The following is a 19742-nucleotide window of genomic DNA, read 5'->3' on the forward strand; positions in this document are numbered from 1 at the left end:
GTTCAAATTAAGTTTGCAGTCTTGCTCTTCACTGTTTCAGTTCCTGCAAAAATATTTAAAATGATTATAAGCCTCAAGGAAACACATGTGAGCCCGCTATTCCAGTTGTGATGGCTCACTGAAACCAAAGATGGAAGTGTGTCATCCATTTATAATATCAGAACTTCAGATCAACTGGGCCTTCCTTCCCTCCTTTATCAGAACCAACACCCTTCTTTTGAATGATCATCCACTTTGTTTTGTACGTACATGTTTTATTTTTAATTGTTTTTGTAACCTGTTCATTTATATCTATATTGCATTCTACCCATCGAATATATAAATGTTTGACTGAACTAATTGTAGGATTGCAGCTCCCTTATTCCTTTGTTTACGGGCATGTTTCAGGATTTCAAGACGGTTTAAAAGGAATGGGCTCCACAGAGCCAAATTGGATCTGGGTATGTAAATACTGCTCTGATGTTTAATGAGAAACAAAGTTAGCTAATTATAGCAGCTCGGAGAAACATGAGGAGGACAGTGGGAAATGTTTCCATCACTCCCTAGCTCTATAGATTACTGCCTAATTGCCTCAATCGAATCAGGCGGAGACATTAGCCAGAGAGGCAGAGAGTGAGAGAGAAAAACATGGGGATGGGGCTGATTACACATATCCGTCGGTGGCTCTTTAGATAATCCAGCAGAGGACCAGCAAACTGGGCTCTCTGACTTGGTATGAGCCCGTCTGTCTTCTTTAGTCTGCATGTCTCCCATGTTCTGCTCCCCTCCCCCCGCTGCAGTTGTGAAGGTGAGGATAGCAGGGTACTGTGTTCTTTTCTTCCATGAAAGCCAGCTGCAGAGGTGATTCATGCTCCCATGCGGAAGTTTTTCAACTATAATTACAAGTAATTCTGACACATGTTTATGCCTGATTTTACCAGACAGCTTCTCCGCTAATGACAAAGTAGTACAGAACATCCGCCCAAACATTTGTTACAACAATATTTTTCTGCCTTATTATTGTATGTTGTCATTTTAAAAACACGAAAAACATGTGGCGCCCCATTGGCCAACCTGTTGACAAACCTGGAGAATGGTTTCGCGCTCATTTTTTATTTATTTTTTTTAACAATAACTCTGCTTTGTCAAATATCAGGAGTGTGAGAGTGTGAAACTTGAGCCAGATAGAAAATGAAGCCAGAGAGTTTTTAAGAAAGTCTTATTGTGGGAAGCCCAGTTTGCCTACTTGTGTTTATTTTATGTCTCACTGAAAATGATAAGGAGGGAGGAAAATGGCCCGTTCGCTCTGCTTATGTTAATTCCGGTAATTCCAGTTAATTGTGGCGCAGCAATAAAACTGAAAATGAACTGTGTCCCACTTATGTTTTGTAGGCAGGGTGAGCAGAATAAGGCGCTCCACTGGATCTGTTTCATCAGAGCACAGTAATATTGAGGTCAGCTGTCCAAAATGATCTCATGTTAAGGAATCGGCAAGTCAGCAGGGTCAGAGCAGAACCGCCATGACGACACTTTCTCCACGGTGATAACGCTGCCCTCCTTTCCCTCCCCTTCACTTCCTCTGCATGGGAACAGCAGAGAGGAGTCTGAACTGTATCTGTGCCCTTTAGCTCTGAGCCAGAATGGTACTACCATTGCCTTCTTACAAAACATGCATCAAAAATCAAGTGAGGAGAGTTATGATTAACTGGATGTTTACACTTCTGATTATTCATCGCTTCAGCATGACAAATCTTTCCATCCTTAAAGTCCTCAACAAATATCCCAGTACCCAAAAATAAAGAACAGAAAATAGTTGTTTCCGGATGTCTTAGGAGTGTAAATGGGTGCCTGTAAAATTCTTCCCTCAGTTTTCCCAGACAGGATGCTTAGCATAGAAAAAGCATGTAGGAATTCTGTGTGGGGAACCCAGTCTCCAGCAGATTCCTTTTTAAAGTTCCTTTGGGAAAAGAGGCACTGTAAACAGATAACGGCACTCATGCAGAAAGGGTCGGAAGTGGGAGGTCTTACTTTTTCAGGCCTTTGATATGATCACTCTGGGTGCCGCTTTTTGGAAGGTCGTGTGAGAGTAGGTGAACTGGGCATTTCGCTTTAGCTTTGCTACTCATTTACAATCCACTCCTCAGCACATTAAGCCCAATGTTGTCAAAGCATATTAAGCTGAGTTCTAAGTGAGTTTGATTGGTTCTCAGGTGAGGTTATAGCTCCTATCTTTATCCTGTCCTACAATTGGTCAAATATGACCTAGCTCTTTAAATTTCTCACTCACAGGCTATTTTGGCACCCTTACTCTCTGTCTCCCCCTCTGTCACGCACACATGTTCCCATAATTTATGGCTGCCGGGTCCTTGATCAATTGATAGCAGGGAATCCTTTGGTAAATAGAGTTTTAGACACATTGCCAATAGACCTGGGCTATTGATTGGAGTGTAAATTAAAAACTTAATCAGGTCTCCGAGATAAGATTTATCTCCGCTCCAAGCAAATTACAGGGCTGACTTGGAGACATAAAGGCAGGCCGGTGGGCAGATGAGCATTGCCCCTTCATGGGTGCCACGTCTGGCCACAATTCTCTGTCGTCTTTCACTGCTCGTGCCACCCACCTCCACTTCTAGGCTCGCTCTTGTCTTGTAGACTAGAACATGTGCACTTTTGTGTTGACATAATGGATAAGTGCTATTCTTGAAGTCTTTAATTAGAACTAAGACTGGCTTGGGCTAACAGACTCTAAAGCGTACGGTGGACATATTTATCCAGCATGTCCTACTGTGCCATTATGCACTTGGGAAGTAGTTTTATTTCTTTATCATTTTGTTCTGTTTAGCAGTTTATCTTGTTCGCTCTTCTCAATACCGCCTCCCTTCCTCTCATGCTCTGTGTTTAATCACTCACTTTCATTGCTGCCTGTGATGAAATATGTAAATCATTACACCCAGCTTTTATTTCTTCAATAATATTCTCATCTTGTTGAGGTCATTTTACGCTACAATAAATTCATGCACATTCATACGCACACGTGGTGTTGTCTATATTTTATATGTATTAACACAATCCTTGGGATTGCACATTGATCAGTCTATGGATTTCTGCGATAATTGCTGAGGGAAATTTTCTCAGTCTCTACTCTTGTTCATTATTAACAATGGGAAATGGGTATACAGTCAAAATGTCTCTGAGTATAATTTCATCTTAAAATAGCGAGTACTTCTAATTCATGCTGGCTAATACAGAGCAAAGTGCATACATGCAAGGTTTTCCTCAGGTTTCACAGATAAGACCTGCTCACTGAGGATCCTGGGATTGGTACCTCACAGGTATCTTTCTAGATCTTTTGGTCCGTAATTAAAACATATACTTTATTCCCCTTGTGATTAAGGCAGGTATTAGCCTCCTCTCAGGGATTATAGCACTTCCCATTATCTCTGGTTATAGTCTTCATATATAGAACCCACAGAAATGACATTGACCCAGAGAGAGGCAGACAGTGGAAGAGAAAGATGGAGAGTAGATAGTTGAGGAGGTCATAAGTCCATTAGTAGATAACCGTAAATATACATAAATATAATAAAATGTGAAATACCCCTAAGGAGTATTATGCAGTGGTAATATGGACATCATTTTGGGTTTGCAAAGTGCTGGATAAGTGTTAGAGGTCTCCAAAAGTGCCATGTAACTAAACCCATCCAGTAGGTGCATAATGGTGGTCACCCTTCCTCTTTGTCTAGTTGTGGGGGAGGCTGAGACCATCAGTAATAGGCTTTTTGCCTGATAAGCCCGGAAAATACTCGTTTAGTTAGTGAAAGTGCAGAGGGATCCTGGCCTGATAAACCCACTGTTTCCTTCTGTAATACCCAACAGCTAAAATCAATAGTTGGGATAATTCTCCTCCTAGTCGTCCAGTCTCCTTTATCTGCAGCCTTCTTCAACCCATGTACATGGGGGTGGTGGTTAGCTGGAGTAAACCTCTGTGTATATAATAGGTTATGTAGTTATACTTAAATATGACTTTGCTTTGTGAATATATATGTTTTTAAAAAGTCTCTTAACTGCCACATTCAGGAGTAGTAATGGAAGTAGTATTCCAAAGTCTTTGCCCACTCATGCTAAATGCTTTTAGTTAAATGCTTTTAGCAATTAACTACAGTTTTCAAGGCATGACACTGGAGCATTGGGTACCTTATTTCTTAATTTTATTTGTGTAAGGCTTCTCATGATAAGGGTACAACTTTCAGCAATCACCTCAGGTGTTGTCTAAGCTTGAGTGCTTGTATAAATCTGGAGTGAGGAAGTGCCTGTCAGCACTAAATTCACCCCTGAGAAGAGCATTGTGCTCTGTCAACAGAGGCTCTATGTTCTGTCACAGGTGCTTGATTAGACTTAAAAATACAGCGCAGGTAGAGCATCAAACAAAGCCACAGGATTGAAAGGGTTCTGAAAAGTGGCAAGAGTTCTTATAATGCACAGTTCCTGGAATTTTCTTCTTCGAGACTGCCTCTCGTCTCCATGCCGCTTGCTCGGAGGTGAAGTCGTGCCACAACATTTGATCAGCGTACAGAATTCCTAACATGTCATTCCAGCGGCTCACTTTTTTCAGCATTATCATTTTGCTGGCAGACTTTCCCAGAGTTAGTTTCTCAGTAATCTCACTGGCCATCACAGCACTGCTGTAAAATACTGCCTCAGGTGTTAGCAGCAAGGGTGGTTAGCCTGGGACACTGTTACCTAAAGTGCAGTGTATTAAAAAGCAGTCAGGGCCCTGGATCACAGTATATCACAAGGGAGAAGCAGTGATAAGGCCTGCCTGCCTGGCTGCAGATCAATGAAGGTTACTGACATCATATCACAAAGTGAAAGCAACTGCTGCACCCCTAGCTATTTATCTGCGGCGGATCGGACATAGGGGGGTGGAGGGGAGAGAGAGAGGATGACATGAGACTGCTCTGCCCCAATGTTCGGGGGGGACAAGTGCTGACTCCTCCTTTTCTACCCTGTCACTAAATCCTTTCCTGGTTCGCCGTGGCACATATGACATTTAGCCCAAATGGTTAGGAGGGCAAAGAGAGACGGTGAGTATGGTTGTAGTTAGACTGAGAATTAGTTTGTCTGATAAGCACAAGCTCAGGCAAAAGTTAGTTGTCGTCTGTGCTGAAACATGAGAGAAAGTCATAGCGTCTTTTGGGTGTGTTGTTCACTTACATTGTGTCTTATTTCTGTATTTTGGTTCATAAAAGTACTTCCGATGTCCTTGATTACCATTTAAAATAATTTTATATTTAAGAGTTTCCAAATTGTAGAACTCGGATAATCTGGTAGTCTGCGACCTTCTGAGGCACCAAAGGTTCATGAACTTAAGTTCTTGTGTCACAGCTTATGAAGATTTAGACGGTATATAATTATTTGTAACCCCCCTTTCTTTTTCTCTTTATCCTTACACACATTTATTCGTCCATCGTAATGTGTGTCATAAAGCCCCTATAAAGCCCCCTATTCTCCTTAATTAGTGTAAGTGTGGTAATAGTGCGCTGTTTGTATGCATAGATGCACTTTGTGTGCCCATGTGTAGGAGATCATGCTTACAGGTACTGTATGAGTTCCATTTATCAGCTGCCTGGGGCACAATGTGGAGGATTTCCCCCAATGGGTTAGTGTGTAACTACTCTGTCAATACATGCTTGTCAAGGCTGGGAGAGTGCGGAGGAAAAAAGGCCCCTCACTCCAACGCACTGAAGCCACTTATTGAGCAGCCAATAGCTATTTACCTCTTGATGGTGGCAGGCAGAGAGAGGGGGTCCAGCCAGCAAGAGGAGCTCTGCGAGCGAGGAAGCAAAACCAGTGGCTCAGACAGAAGACAGGGAGGTCTGTGTTTATATGGAGCAGGTTGTCCTCTCCTGGCTCCTGGTCTTTGCAGGTCCTGGCTGTGTGTACAGCTTGCTGCTGTAAAGCCCTGCTTCCTCTCTGGAATCTTGGTGTTGACAGAGAGCATCTGGGCCCTGGGAGAGCTTCCAGCCTGCTGGGCCGTGTGTGTGTGTGTGTGTGTGTGTGTGTGTGTGTGTGTGTGTGTGTGTGTGTGTGTGTGTGTGTGTGTGTGTGTGTGTGTGTGTGTGTGTGTGTGGAGACGGTGAAAGAAAGAGGTATGTAGAGAGGGTATGTATGTATACTCTATCTTTCCCTGCATATTCTAATTTGCTGTGCCCATTGAACTCCCCATGGGATTATGTCTTCCCTGGTCTCTTCACCACAAGCACCTAAAGGTGGTAAGTTTTATGAATGGGTGTTTTGATGAGTGTATCTTTTATTCATGCGTTCTTTGATTAGACAAAGAAAAGAATGTTGTAAAATACATGTGTTCATCTTTCCTCTTCTCATTTTGTTTTCTTAGACCTTCTTGCTCTGGTGAAAATAACCTTTTTTTGTGGGCTATGCGGTACGAGGTGCTCGATTTGTGAGTCGCCTGTTAGGACACGTCCCATGTACCTGAGTCACAGGCGGAAAAGTTAAACCTCACAGTACTATTTCGGAAGAGTTAGCCAAATCATGCACAGCTGAGGCTTAGCTGGGAGACGAAGGAAAAGGAAGGAATGAAGTCAGCCTTTACTGGGATACACACTGATTAAGTACCCTTGTTTATATCACAGAAGGTCCCCCGTCACACCCAAATCTGTACATGTATATCAAACTGAAATGAGATGTCAGTTTTGCACAAAGTAAGCCATACAAGAGCAAACCAGTGAGATGACCCGCTGTTGAAGAACAGCTGTACAAACAAAGAGAGGGGGAAAAAAAGAACAAGAAAAACACATCATATCATCATTTAACAACAGTTGCTCTGTAATCTGGTATTACTTCCACAAGCAAAGGAGGGGCCTGTGTCAGACCAAAATGAACTTGGATACTTTTGTGGCAGGAGGAAGCCAAGTGCTTTTGAGAAGCTAGCCCGAGATGTGAAGGTTTACGGACTCATGTAAATCCAGAGGGCTTGTACTTAATCGCGTTTGATGTGCATGTGAATATGACTGCTTCAGCATTCCAGCCTTGACCATACCAAGTTCAGAAGACCAGGGCAAAGCTGAACAGAGGGGGGAGGCATTGAGGGACGAAGGGTGGTAGGGCTGGTATCTTGTACTAATTGGCTGCTGTGCTTGTCTATACAGCCTGGGGCAAAAGGAGTACCCTGCCCTTAATCCCCGGAGTGTTTTCAAACCATCTTTGCCCAAACTTGTTCCCTTTTCCGGCCCACATGGGTCCCCATAATTTTGTATATTTCCGTGTGCGTACTTATTCATGCACGTGCTACACAATATAAGCTGGCGCAATATTAAGGGGGAATTCCAGTGAAAGAGAGAAGTTGAACAGAGAAGGGTCTGTCTTATTGGTCTGTGGTGGGTGGCATCCTTGCATTCTTCTTTGTGTGTGATTTCTGCCCACAGTGGCCCTGTGTATTTCTCTGGTCCGTTCAGTGTTGTGTTACTCACTGATGGCACATAATACTCTTACAACGAGCATGAGAACATCCATCTGTCTTATGTTCACTGAACATCTTGTGGGGGTTTGAGCGGACCTGGAACTGTTGTCACACCAGACTTTCGAAACAACTAAGTTAGAAAGATTTGGCTGAGGCACGCTAGGGCTTTGCAGCCAGGCAGTCATCCAGAGTGACAGAGCACAAAGATGGAAAGGGATAGACAAGGGGTAATAGAAGCAACAGGGGATTAACAAATGAGAAGTCATGACTTGGCATCTGTGAGTGCAGTTCACACACACATGCACGCATGCATACATGCACACACACATGCACGCACACAGACCCACACACACACACACACTCTTTGGTATATAGAGGAGAATAAGCTGGTACACTGTAATGTCTTGCCAAAGTATTGGAGTAAAGTGCAGGCTGTGTGCATGCCTTTTCCTGTTTTGTCCTGGTGTGTGTGTATGCTGTGGAGTGGTTCAGGTGCGGTTAATGTTGGCACCAGATCTTCACGCCGGCGGCAATAAACAACAGAGCAGGCAGGAGGCCAGATGCAACTCCACAAACTTTTAACCTCTCCCTCAGCTAATCCCTTGCCACACTAGTAACTCTTTCTTTTTTTAACTCATTCTTTCACCTCTTACTCTCTCTCTGTTCTTTATTTCTCCTCCCACTGCCTTTTCTTCTCTCCCTCTCTCTCCCTCTCTCTCTCTTTCTCTCTCTCTCTTTCTCTCTCTCTCTCTCTCGCACTCCCCTTTAGTCCCACTCTCCTTTTAAGTGAAGTCAGCATGCTGACCTCTAAATAAAGGCTGGAACACTACAGCTGTTGCCAACTTCAAACAGCCAATGGCTCAAAGTGGGGCCTGTGCGGGTGTTAGGGGTAGAAATAATGTGCCTATTAAAACTAACTTAGAGCCCTCTTTATTCTTACGGCTCCCTGTGTGTAAGTTAGCCACAGCAAACTAGACTTGATGCTTACTTAAGCTCAGCTGAGACAAAACCCACCCTATCCCAGCCTATTTGCACTCCCCCGTACCTGTATGGGATCAATTCTTTGATATGATGTTTTCGTGTTGGAGAGCGGTAACAAAGGATCACCCACACTTCCTCGCTTTAGGTGCCAGTTACATCATTTGACTGGAAATCACCTAATCTGGCCTCATGCAAATCTGTTGAGGCCCCCAAATGGTACGCTTGTGTTTAGCTCTTTGTTCAACACTGTGCTTTTATATTTCTTTTTCCTGGCACTTATAATTAGTAAACTCAAAAAGAGTCGGGAACAGAGAGGTTCACCGGGCCACAGTACAGTTTGTGAACAGACAAATATGTACTGGTCATAGTTGTTAATTGGATAAATATTAATGGAAAAAGTTAAGGTTTGTATTCATGGAACAAGTAAGGCTGACAAAATCCAGGTCTGGTTCACAATGAATCATCCACCTCAGGCTCATATTAATAGAACTTGTAAAAATGGAAGCTGCCGTTTATCCAAACACTCCCAGAATGTCTTTATGAAATAAAGACTGAGCCAGAACTAAAATGGAAAGCATCAGGATTAGTCACCCATCTCCCATGTTTCTTGTTTCTTGCTACAGAGTAAAGGGTTTTGTGATTTGTATAAATGTACCTGGACAGATGGTTTTCATACCTTAACATAATCCCCTAAGATATCCTACAGTAAGTAACTTTTAAATTTAGTTCATTCTTCAGAGTGCCAAGGTACCCTGTGGGGATGACTAACCTTTTACTGGGTTAATGTGGTTTCAATAGATGCTTCCTAAATCCCAGTAAAGCTTGTTACTTACTTGGGGAAGAGACAGCATAAAAAAAATAAGCAAATGAATATCAAAGGGCAGTTCAGTAAAGTTGCATAAGGCATATTTACACTTCTAATTTGCTTAAAACACAGCTTGAAGTGTAAGTCAATAATAAAATGACTATGTAGTACCTTCAAAAGTAAACATTAACCCATGTTCAAAACACCAAAAAAGTGGCATGCTTGTTTTAATTACGCAGCAGTGTTCCTGTGCAGTAAACCACACTCACTCTGCTTTAACATAAACAATATTTAAAACTAGTTGTTGTGATAATTGTATGTGACCAGTGTTGCATATTAGTTGCTCCTCACCTTTTCTTTAATGCTGGTGTGTGTGTGTGTGTGTGTGTGTGTGTGTGTGTGTGTGTGTGTGTGTGTGTGTGTGTGTGTGTGTGTGTGTGTGTGTTTATAAGGTTTTTTTTCTTTTTTTCTTTGGCAGGTCATCCTTTTGGTGTGCATCTCAGTGTTTGTCCTTTTGGGAAAAATAATTATAAGTTGTAAGGGTTGTTATTACTAAACTGGTTGTCCAGTCTTGCCCCTAACTGCATGGCGGCAATAGGTTAATTACATGTCTGAAGTTGATGATGTCACTATGTTGGGAACTTTTCCTAGGCTTTTAGACACAGACTTACTTATACCGAACTGAACTCGCTTTAGTTTCTAATAATTGCAAGTTTCTCCTTTTTCAAAACAAACAAACAAAAACAAAAAAACTTCTTGCACATATAGACCACCCCAATCTAATGATGTGTTATGTATGGCTCATAGTGAATGCTTAGTGCTATGCATGTAGTTATCTCAGTTTCCAGTTGCATTGTTTTTTTAAATATTCCCTTGAACGGTACAGGTAATATAAGACAGTGTTTCCTGTGGCGTATAATAAAAACATATGTGTTAATCTTGTTAGGAAGACAGATGAGTAGTATTTGTAAAGCAGAGGAAGTGCATGTATAATACCTTCCAGCCTGAAGCAGGTGAAGTATAGCAGTAAGTATAGGAATGGGCATAGCATTCCTGCTGAAACACCTGAAAGGGTAAGCAGATGGTTGCTGCAAGCTAAGAGAATGTTGAGTGCAAATCTCTGTCGACAAGTTGTGCCCCCTGCTCTGCTCCAACTGGGGAATGTGTTACTTAATGGGCCACAAAACAGCCGGGAGACCGCAGCTCTCTTATCGCTGATATTAGATGACCCTAAAAAATCCGAGATAAAGAAAAGGATCCTGGAAAAAAAAGTAGAATTGAAAGCTTTTCTCTTTTTCTGTGGACAGAAGGAAAGAATGGTAGGTAATGTTATCTTGTTCACAGTTACAAGAATCCTGCTTGCTGAGGCTCTGGGTTTCAAGTTTCTAATATGTATATAAAGTTTCACTGCACAATGGATCTTTTGTCTAGAGCAAACTGAACACTCCCCCTCTTTCTTTTCCTCCCTTCTCTTGTAAAAAAAAAAATGCATTCATGTGCTTGTGGGGCTGCGAGGACTCAGGTTTCTGCTATCTTTGTGTGCCATGTCGTCACTCGCCCCCGCGAGCTGAAATGTGCATCTTGCACAGACAGGCGCACTGCCAGGGCTGCTTCCAGCCATGGATTAGGGAGAATCCAGGAAACAACGAAGTCCTGACAAAACAGCAGCATGACAGGTAACTGAAGTTACACTGGGGAGAGAGGAGACAGACGATAATTACAGAGCTTTTTGTTTTCTGGGCACTCTTAGCTGGCTACTTAAGTGCCTGATCTGAAATCTGTGCCTTGTAATTACAGTAGTGGGCCCCATTAGGGCAGAGGTCTTGGTAGGGATTATTCTCCTTCTCTTCTTTCCTCTCTGTGTGTATATGTGTGTATGCATGTGTGTGTGAGAGAGAGAAAGACCTCCCCATCTCCTAATGCGTCATGTTCAAACCACAGCAGCCAGGGCAGAAGGAGGAGCAGGAATTAGCCTTCCCCTTGTCTGACTGTCCTGGGTGCACAACCACATTCACACTTGCTGCTTGATCCCAGAGCCGCTGAGACTGTATCATGACCTGTACTTAGTGTTACCGCCTTTCCTTCTACCTCCTCTCTCTCCCTTCTCTCCACCTTCATAATACCTTTACTCCTCATGCTGACGCTAAGAGATTTGTGTTGATTATGACAGGGTTGTCACAGTGAAGACTGTGCAGGGTGGCGTGTGTCATGTCGAGTTGACAGGGACTTTTGGCATCGCATCTGCGGAGATGGGTTGTGGCTCTAGGTGAAGCTGGCCTAAACACCACAGGAACTGTGTCACTAGGTTGATGGAAGAATGCCAGGAGATTTTCTTGTCAAGTTCAGAGGATAAGCCAAGCACTGTCTTGCCAATACGTTGGCATGTGAATTTACTACTGTATCACTAAACAGAATAAGAAGACGGATATATGTGGGGAAGATAGGACTAGTAGACAGGGTAACCACGGAAAGAAATCATAAAATGCATCCAACATCTAGGCACAAAAATAGAGATCTAGCAGTCAGCCATAGATAGATCCTGCCTCTTTAAGCTGCTAGCCCTCCTAATAGTTTCTTAAGCACTGGCTTTAGTGCATGTTAAACCAGGATTACCCAATCAATTATGGTCAGTACAAACAAGGATTACTTAAAACAGTACATTTTTCACATTGAGAGGCTAAAAGCAGGGTAAATGGAAGAAAGAGCACTCAGAATGGGGTCAGGGGGACCCCAGAAATGGGCACCACATGGAGATAATTCCTCACTTTTAGTTGATAGTTTAAGAGATCATTGTAGATGAGCGCCTTAATTTTTTCAGACATTTTTTCTCCTAGTCAGGTAAACTTGGGCTTCCATTTCTTCATTTCATGAACTTCGAACCGAAGTAAGATCATTGTCTTTATTTTCCACTATGTGCTTGATGTCTTTCTGACACTGCCCAGCCATGCTGGCTAAGTGAAGAATAAGAGAATTTCAGAGGGCGTGGAGAACTGTGAGAGTTGATCAAGCTTCAAACTAACATACTCGCCCTTTCTCTGAACTCGGCCTATGTTTACATTTTAATCACAATCAACAGCTGTAACCTCCTTCACAATACCCAGCAAGTAAGGACATATATAGTTGCCAAACCAGATCCCTGCACTCATGTGTGTCTATGTTTACACATCTGATTCGCTCCTGCTGAACCAGCACACACCCTTTAGATACAGAAAATGCATGACCTTAGAAGCGGCATTTTAGAGCAGTAGTTTGCATATGATTGGTTTACTAGCTGCCTGCCATCTGAGTCAGTGCTATTTTCGTGGAGTCCTGAGACAGCAGTAAATATGTGTCATTTGAAGGATATGGAAAGGCTATGAATTGGGTTATGTGTCATCATAACCTCCACGTGTTTGTCCATCTTTAGACAGCAGCAGTCCAAGATGTGGAGATTTCTGCGAGATTTTACACAGCCTGAACTTCCTGACCTTCTCTCTCTCTCTCTCTCTCTCTCTCTCTCTCTTTGTTTCTCTCTCTCTCTTTCTGTTTTTTCCTCTCTTGCTCCCTCTCTCTTTCTCTCTCCCAACATGTGCATGCCCCCCCCCCCACACACACAAACACACACACACTTATATCTCTCATTCAGTTTTCCCCATGTTGTCAGTCGTGCTGAGTGACTGGTGACTAACAGTCCTCTCCTGTGTAAAAGGTCAGCAGGCAACTTGGAAAAAAAGAAGAAAAAGAAAAAGAAAAAACAGACTCAGCTGTCTTTTTGGAAAGCAACTGTTCCCACAGTATTCAGCGTGTCAGTCAGTCAGCAATTTCTAATCAGAATATGTTTTTAATGGTGGAGACGGATGTTAAAACATCAGGGTCTAGAGAGTGTTTTTGTCAAAGGAAGCACAAGGCTGGTAGTCACTGGAGCTTTTCAGAACAAATCGCTTTGTGGCCACAGATAAACTGGAAGAGCAAGGTTGCTTCTGGCATTACTGCCCGTATGCAAAGCTGTTGTTTAAAAGAATATTTCTTTCTCAATCTGAGCCTGTGTTCATATTTACGTTGAAGTCGGTTGTAAGTATTAGATCACTGCTGAGCATGTGTTTGTTAAGTGTGGCGCAGCTAAGTGGCAGTTGTTTAGACATGCGAAGCAAACCTCACCAAGTAAATTAATTCAAACAAAAGTCAAAGGCAAAGCTCTCCTTTCAAAAAGTGACTGTCCCCATTTTGAAATGAATCTTACTTAATTAAGAAGCAATGAGAGTCCACAGATAGCATTCGTTAATTAGCTTAAGCTGGCTGCTGTAACCAGATCCACTGCATTAATGACAACACAGCCCCTGTGAAAAGCATCATTGTTCTCAAGATAATTGTCCTTTTAGTTAACGCGGCCCAGGAAGGGCTCTCCTTGTTAGAGGAGCTGGCTGGGACCAAGGACAGCCGGAGGCAGGGAGGGGACCAGGACTGGCCCGGTGCCCGTTGTGACAAGCCCACTTGTGCCCTCTGCTGAAATCCCCTTGGTATGCAGTGGAATTAGCTGTCCCCAGGGTGTGGCACCAGGGGGTTGGTCATTAATTATATGCCCTGAATCTTAACGAATGAGAGGCAATCAATAAAATAAAACAGATGTATGCAAATAGGATGCTGATTATACTGCCTAATGAGATGTCATGTTGTTGGCAGGAAAGAGCAGAGGGGGGAAAGGAAAGAAGGAATGAGATGGAGATAAGAAATGAGTCCAAATACCCGTCTCATGTTAAAAACATGTATGTGTTTAGACACAAACTTTTTACATTCTTTTATTACATTTTTATTCTAGCGCATTTGATGAATAGTGGTGTTTGACCGTGAACCAGCTTCTTGTTAAGCTGTGTTTCAAATGTGACTGTAGTTTTATATTTCTTTATGAGAAAGGGCACACAGCCTGGCAATGGTGTGAGACTTAAGGGTTAGGGTGACTGGAACTTGAGAAAGTTCCAGTCAGCTCTGGTGGAGGTGTAGGGATGTTAGTGGCACCACTGTTGATATGGCTGATAAGGCCTATAAGGCAAAGGAGGAGAGGTTAGTTCACCTGCTTGGAACTTTGCCTTTGCACTGAGATCTCCATTGTATCAAGCCAGCTGGAGCTGTTGGAAACTCTATACCTGCCTTTAAGCAAAGAGGGAGGGCAGCCAAGAATTAACTGCTGCCTCATCCTGGCAGGAGCCAAGGATGCTGTCTGTCTCCATTCATAGCAAGCGTGAGAGGCCAAAGAGGGAAGAACAGAGAGAGAGCAGTGCTGGCAATGTTTGTCACAAGACACTGAAAGAAAGTAAGATTAGCAGTATTAAGGAAAATGCATTCTGACTAGTCACCATACAGTGTATGAGGAGGTTTTTTTGTCAGTGCAATAGGAGTACGATATAAAAAGGCATGTCTGCATTTTTTAAAAAAGGATACAGCTCATGTCGGTGAGCCGTGTCAATTTCATAGCCTAGCTCTGTCTCTGTTTAGGCTGGACTCTGGTAAAGCACATTTTATTCTCTACTAGAGGCATCCTGAAATGACCAGGTATTTGTTGGTGTGACGTGAAGTGCCACCTATAGACAAAGAAGATCCAGATTTGTTACCAAATGGATATTAACTGACAGCTGACTTAACTGCATGAGCACGCAGTAAAATAATTACAACCGAACGATTGCAGTTGCTGTCTATTGAGAGCTTATACATTTGTCATGGTTTTATACCAGAGTGCTTAACTATATATGTGGACTTTCATTATTCTCTGCACCAGACTTCCACTTCTCCTTCAGGACAGTGAAATCCAAGATCTAGGCACTTCAGGAGGTCCAGGACAGTCCAAGGAGAGGCCAGGGAACAGGTGGTGACCCTCCACAGCCTGGGAGTATATTATTGACCAGGGTCTAGCGGCCAGATTGATTACTTTTATTGTATTGCCATGAACCTCAGTGGCCAGAGACCTCTGGTTGACCCCGACTCGGACAGACCATCGCAGTGACCCTCACCTTAGCTAAAGAGTTATGTGGCTTTGACCTGCTCCCTAATGGGGAGGTCTTGACCCGTTCAACCACTGGCCTGAGTACAGACCTAAAGTGGGCTCCTGACTCCTCCCCACCAGTGTCAGCCTAGGTAATTTAGAGGCTGGGGGTGGGCAAGAGTCTTGTGGAGGCCACCTTGTTTTTGGACCAATTGGGTTCTGACTTTAGACCTTCCTGTGACCCGTCCCTGTTCATTGTGTCAGCAAGCTGAGCAGAGCAAGGCGAGATGTTAATTAATCTTCACCAAATTACACCAAAATGGTGGAAAATCAATATATCTCTATTGGTTGTCCTCACTTCTAGCAAATAGCTCAGATAAGTGGCAACCATGTTGTTCATGGTGAAGAAGATCGACTGATACATGAAGTTATACCGTTACAGTGCAAGTGGTAGCAGTTTCTTACTGATGTCAACGAAGGTAAAAAGAAAGCAATGCATTTTTGATTGTAGGCATGAGACACTTTCCTGTAGTGAGTGAAACTTCTGAGCTGTTTGTGTGGCGCAGCCCTTTTCTGGGATGCTACATTGACTAACCTCGAGACAACAGGCAACACAGGGGAAACCGTTTGTACTGGTGGAGGATGTTTCCCTTACCATCACTTCCTACTTCCATTTAGCTGACAGACAGAATATCTGTCGGGCAGGTTTTTCCTGTGCTCTACATATACTTTTTTTTTAGTTGTGAGCTTCTCACCAGAAATAAACAACCGTACACTAAACAAGCTGGGTAAACATTTGACTCTGTTATGCCCCCCCCCCCCCCCCCGTCTCGCTGCTTTTGTTTAATTGAAAGTTTCTCATGATTTCCATCAAAAGACACCTGCTGCCAAAAGCATGCTTAAATGTTTGAATATGCCAGTCTTATTTTTAACAGTGTATGATGTACCACTTCTAAGCTGCTCTACCTATGAACAGCAAAAACAGCTTCCCACTTTACGATGCAGATTTGTTTTCATTGTCATCTTCACCCTCTCGGTTTTCAGTAAGTTTGCAGCACGGCTGTTGAGTGAAGAGAAGATGATCTGCTTTCTGCTTGAACAGGATACTGTAGTTCTTTTTTAGAGCAGGATGTGAAGGGCACTTTTCTTTGAAGCAAGTGTCATCTCGCAACTGAGCTCAAATCCATATGTTGGATTATTTGCTGTTTTTATCTGAACATTCACGAAAGTGGATAATGCAAACTATACTCAACTTTTACTAATTTTATTCCCATACCAAGTTTAGGCCTGTTTTGGGTTTGCCTCCGTTTTATCTATTCAAAGTAACTGCAGTTTAAAATGCAACCTTGAAGTAGAGAAAGTGATTCTTTGGCGAGGTGCTCTTCGAGAATGTAAATGTTAAAGAAGAGACTATAAACAGCAAAGTGTAGAAACAAGGTGGCAAGTTGAATGGGAGCTGTTTCTACCCAATAACGGGAATGTATGACCTCACCTACACAACTACAGGGGTTGGCTAATTACTGATAATCACAAGGTGATAGGCAAGACAAACAGATGTTCCCTGAACTACTTCCTTTTCTTTACTGCGCAGCACTTGAACACACGCTAACCGTTTCTATTTGTTATACAAAAATACTTCTTAAGCAATCAATTATACAAGCATGCTGACAACATTAAGTAGCTTTCTGCATGACCCTGTTCAGCGTTTTTGATGCTTCTGCAAAAAGGACCATGTGCTCCATCACCCACCCTCCTCTTACTTTGTCCCAATTAACACTCAGCCCCCATTACATTGATTGCTAGAGGTGTATTATTGGCTAGGTGGACCATGAGCGCATTGATCCCATTGACCCACCATGCAAGCCATGAGAAAATGTTGAGCTGCAGATTTCTTACAGTCAACAGCGGGCTAAAAAACATTGCCGGTGGACATGAAGCTGTGATATAGTATGCATGTATACATTGTTTGGCTGTGTGTACTTTTATATGTGTGCCTGTTTGCCATGGGTGTGGTTGTGTTGTTTCAAGTTTCAGCTCATGGAGTTTCATGTGGTGTTAAGGACCTACTAGGCACACGCCACACCTAACGCATATTCTTTGGGGACCTATGCTGCAGAAGTGTCGCAACCCCCCCCCCCCCCCCATCCCCCATCTCCTAACTCCGATCTTTGCTAACCCCGTGACATGCATGAACACGTACACAAACACACACACGCAAACACACACTCACAGTCAAAGGGCAAACCACTGCCCCACCTCCATAGTGTGCACCTGGCATCTGTGAGTCCACTCCAATTACTTCTCCACAATTACAGGTTATGAACCAATTAGGTGCCCTCTCGTTTTACACAGCCTCTATCACTCTCCTTCCCCAAATATGGGGGCATCTGCTAGACATGGGGCAGATGATCCTACCATAAGGAACATTGTTGGGACATTTGTTTTTTAGTAGGTTTGAAGGGATATTCTATGCCGATTTGGAAAAGGAAAAGAACACACAGAATGAGAGTAGTAACATAAACTACAAATAGTAGAAAACAAATTTATAGGGTTTTTTTTCGTCCAAGCTTTAGAGACAAAGGTGCTCGCCATCATTACACTAAACCAATCTGAACATAGCTTGTTTACATACTTTTTTGTGTTCCTTTTTTTTTAATGAAGAGATAACGGAGTCATGTAAATATCTTATCCAGAGCAGATGTCTAGAGGCACTTTCAACAGCAAACTCCAACATGCATGTATGTTGTAAGAAACACATACCAGGGACAGTTAAAGCTGTCAACTTGTAATTTGTAGTGGCACTCAACTTGAACTTTCAGGGTGAGCCAGTTGGCCCTGCTCTAATTCTTGCCTCCATGCGAACGTGTTTTTCTTTCTGTGTCTGTGTGAAAGGAGGGAAGCACAAATGTGGGTAAGCAAGTTGGCTCATGCACCCATGAATGAGTTGATCTTTTGTTGTCGCCTTATGTCTTAGGTGTAATGTTGTTGTCTTTTTGTCTTATACTTTTATGGCTTCTTTCTCTTTCTCTCCCTGCATATATTAATAGTGTGTATGTGTCAAATATATGCTTGTATATGTGTATTGTGTATAACTGTCTGTTTGTGTTGTTCTAATTGTCACTGGCATGTGTAAGCACACTCAGCTATGTCCACCACGCTGGTGTAACGCTACTGAGAGAATCCATTCACAACATTGCAGCGTATCTGTCTGCTATTTAGTCTAACATACATGCATTTGACCTTTACACATGAGTGCTTGTGAGTAAAATATTCTCTCATCACATGGAGGATTGAATGGAGTCAGCTAAGCACCCAGCGTTAAGATTCAAAGTGCTTTGAATGTGATCGCTCAGCTTTCTGTTTCCCTTAGTATTCTGATAGCACTCTTCCTAACGCTAGACCTTGTTTATCTTGTTTGCTGGCATGCACTTTCAATGTCAAAACAATGACATCATTAATTAAATGTGTATTAAATGTCCCATTCTCAAGGCAGTGTGGAATCTGCCGCCACTGACTGAGGTTTACTTTCCTATGAAAAAACAAATAATCTTAGGGGGTTTTATTCCTTTATTCCTTCCTACATATATGTTTAGCCTTATTAGCCTTATGTGGGAGACAACTCTGGTCCTTTTTCACTCGTTCCCCAAACTCTTACATTTTGATGTAATGTACCTCTTATTTGTATTTGTATGCATGTTCGCATGGGTGCACCAGGGCAAAGTAAACAATGTAACCAAATGAAGTTTTCACTTAAAATTTCACTTCAAATAGCAACACCAATCAGAAGCCACTTGTAAGACCCATTTTTTCCTACCCCATTTATACTCAACAGTCTTTGTCCCCTTTGCATGCACTCCCTCCAACATGCTGAATTAATAAATGTTATGTGTCATAAACCAGTGTTATTGCTGCTGTTCACATACCTCTTTTTTTTTCTTCGTCAGGCATCTTTCTTTAGCTTGAGCCCCTCGATTTTGAAGATAATTAATTGTTAATGGAAATACTTGTTAAACTGGGTAGTTATGTAGTCCCCTCATTCTTTGCTCTGTCCATTTGTTTTTCCTTTTTTTTTGTAGTCATCTTTTTGCACCACCTCAACACTTCATTGTGACTTATGGAAAATAAGAGCAGGATGTATCATCTATAAAAGCCCACAACAAAATCTCTAACAGATTTTTCCCCCCCCCACACTCATTAGCCCCTTTTGTCACTTTGCACACCATTTTCATTTCTTTTTAAGCGCCCTGCCTCCATGTGGTGTGTGTGTGTGTTTGGAGTTATCCCATACATCTAAAGCTTGGTGGAGAATATTTAATATTCAAGTATAAATCTCTAGGGTACACGGGTGGAGTGGCGGAAAACTGGAGCTTTGGCTTCTTCAATATGCTTATGCATGCATGCATCGCAGTTGATGCAGACCTACAAATCTTCATGCACTGAAGATGTGTGCCTGTCCTCTGAGGAATGTGTGGGTTCTCTTACAGTCTTTGACCTTCAGCCTCTGCGATCACGTGACAAAAATTCCACTCAAACACACACACGCA

At 42.6% G+C, this 19742-nt stretch overlaps 1 protein-coding gene across 6 annotated transcripts in view; it reads left to right on the forward strand.

The window, feature by feature from the left end:
* zfhx3b (zinc finger homeobox 3b) overlaps positions 1-19742 on the forward strand; it is a 287455-nt gene that overhangs the window by 166218 nt on the left and 101495 nt on the right. The window contains exon 1 of one of the 6 annotated variants that reach the window (XM_076882865.1): positions 6195-6251. The exons of the other annotated variants lie outside the window; for them this stretch is intronic. The gene's annotated coding sequence lies outside the window, so the exon portion shown is untranslated. Of the gene's footprint in view, positions 1-6194; positions 6252-19742 lie in introns of those variants that run through there. 6 annotated transcript variants of the gene reach the window in all.

Source organism: Maylandia zebra, linkage group LG1 (assembly GCF_041146795.1).
Source record: "Maylandia zebra isolate NMK-2024a linkage group LG1, Mzebra_GT3a, whole genome shotgun sequence".
NCBI lineage: Eukaryota > Metazoa > Chordata > Actinopteri > Cichliformes > Cichlidae > Maylandia > Maylandia zebra.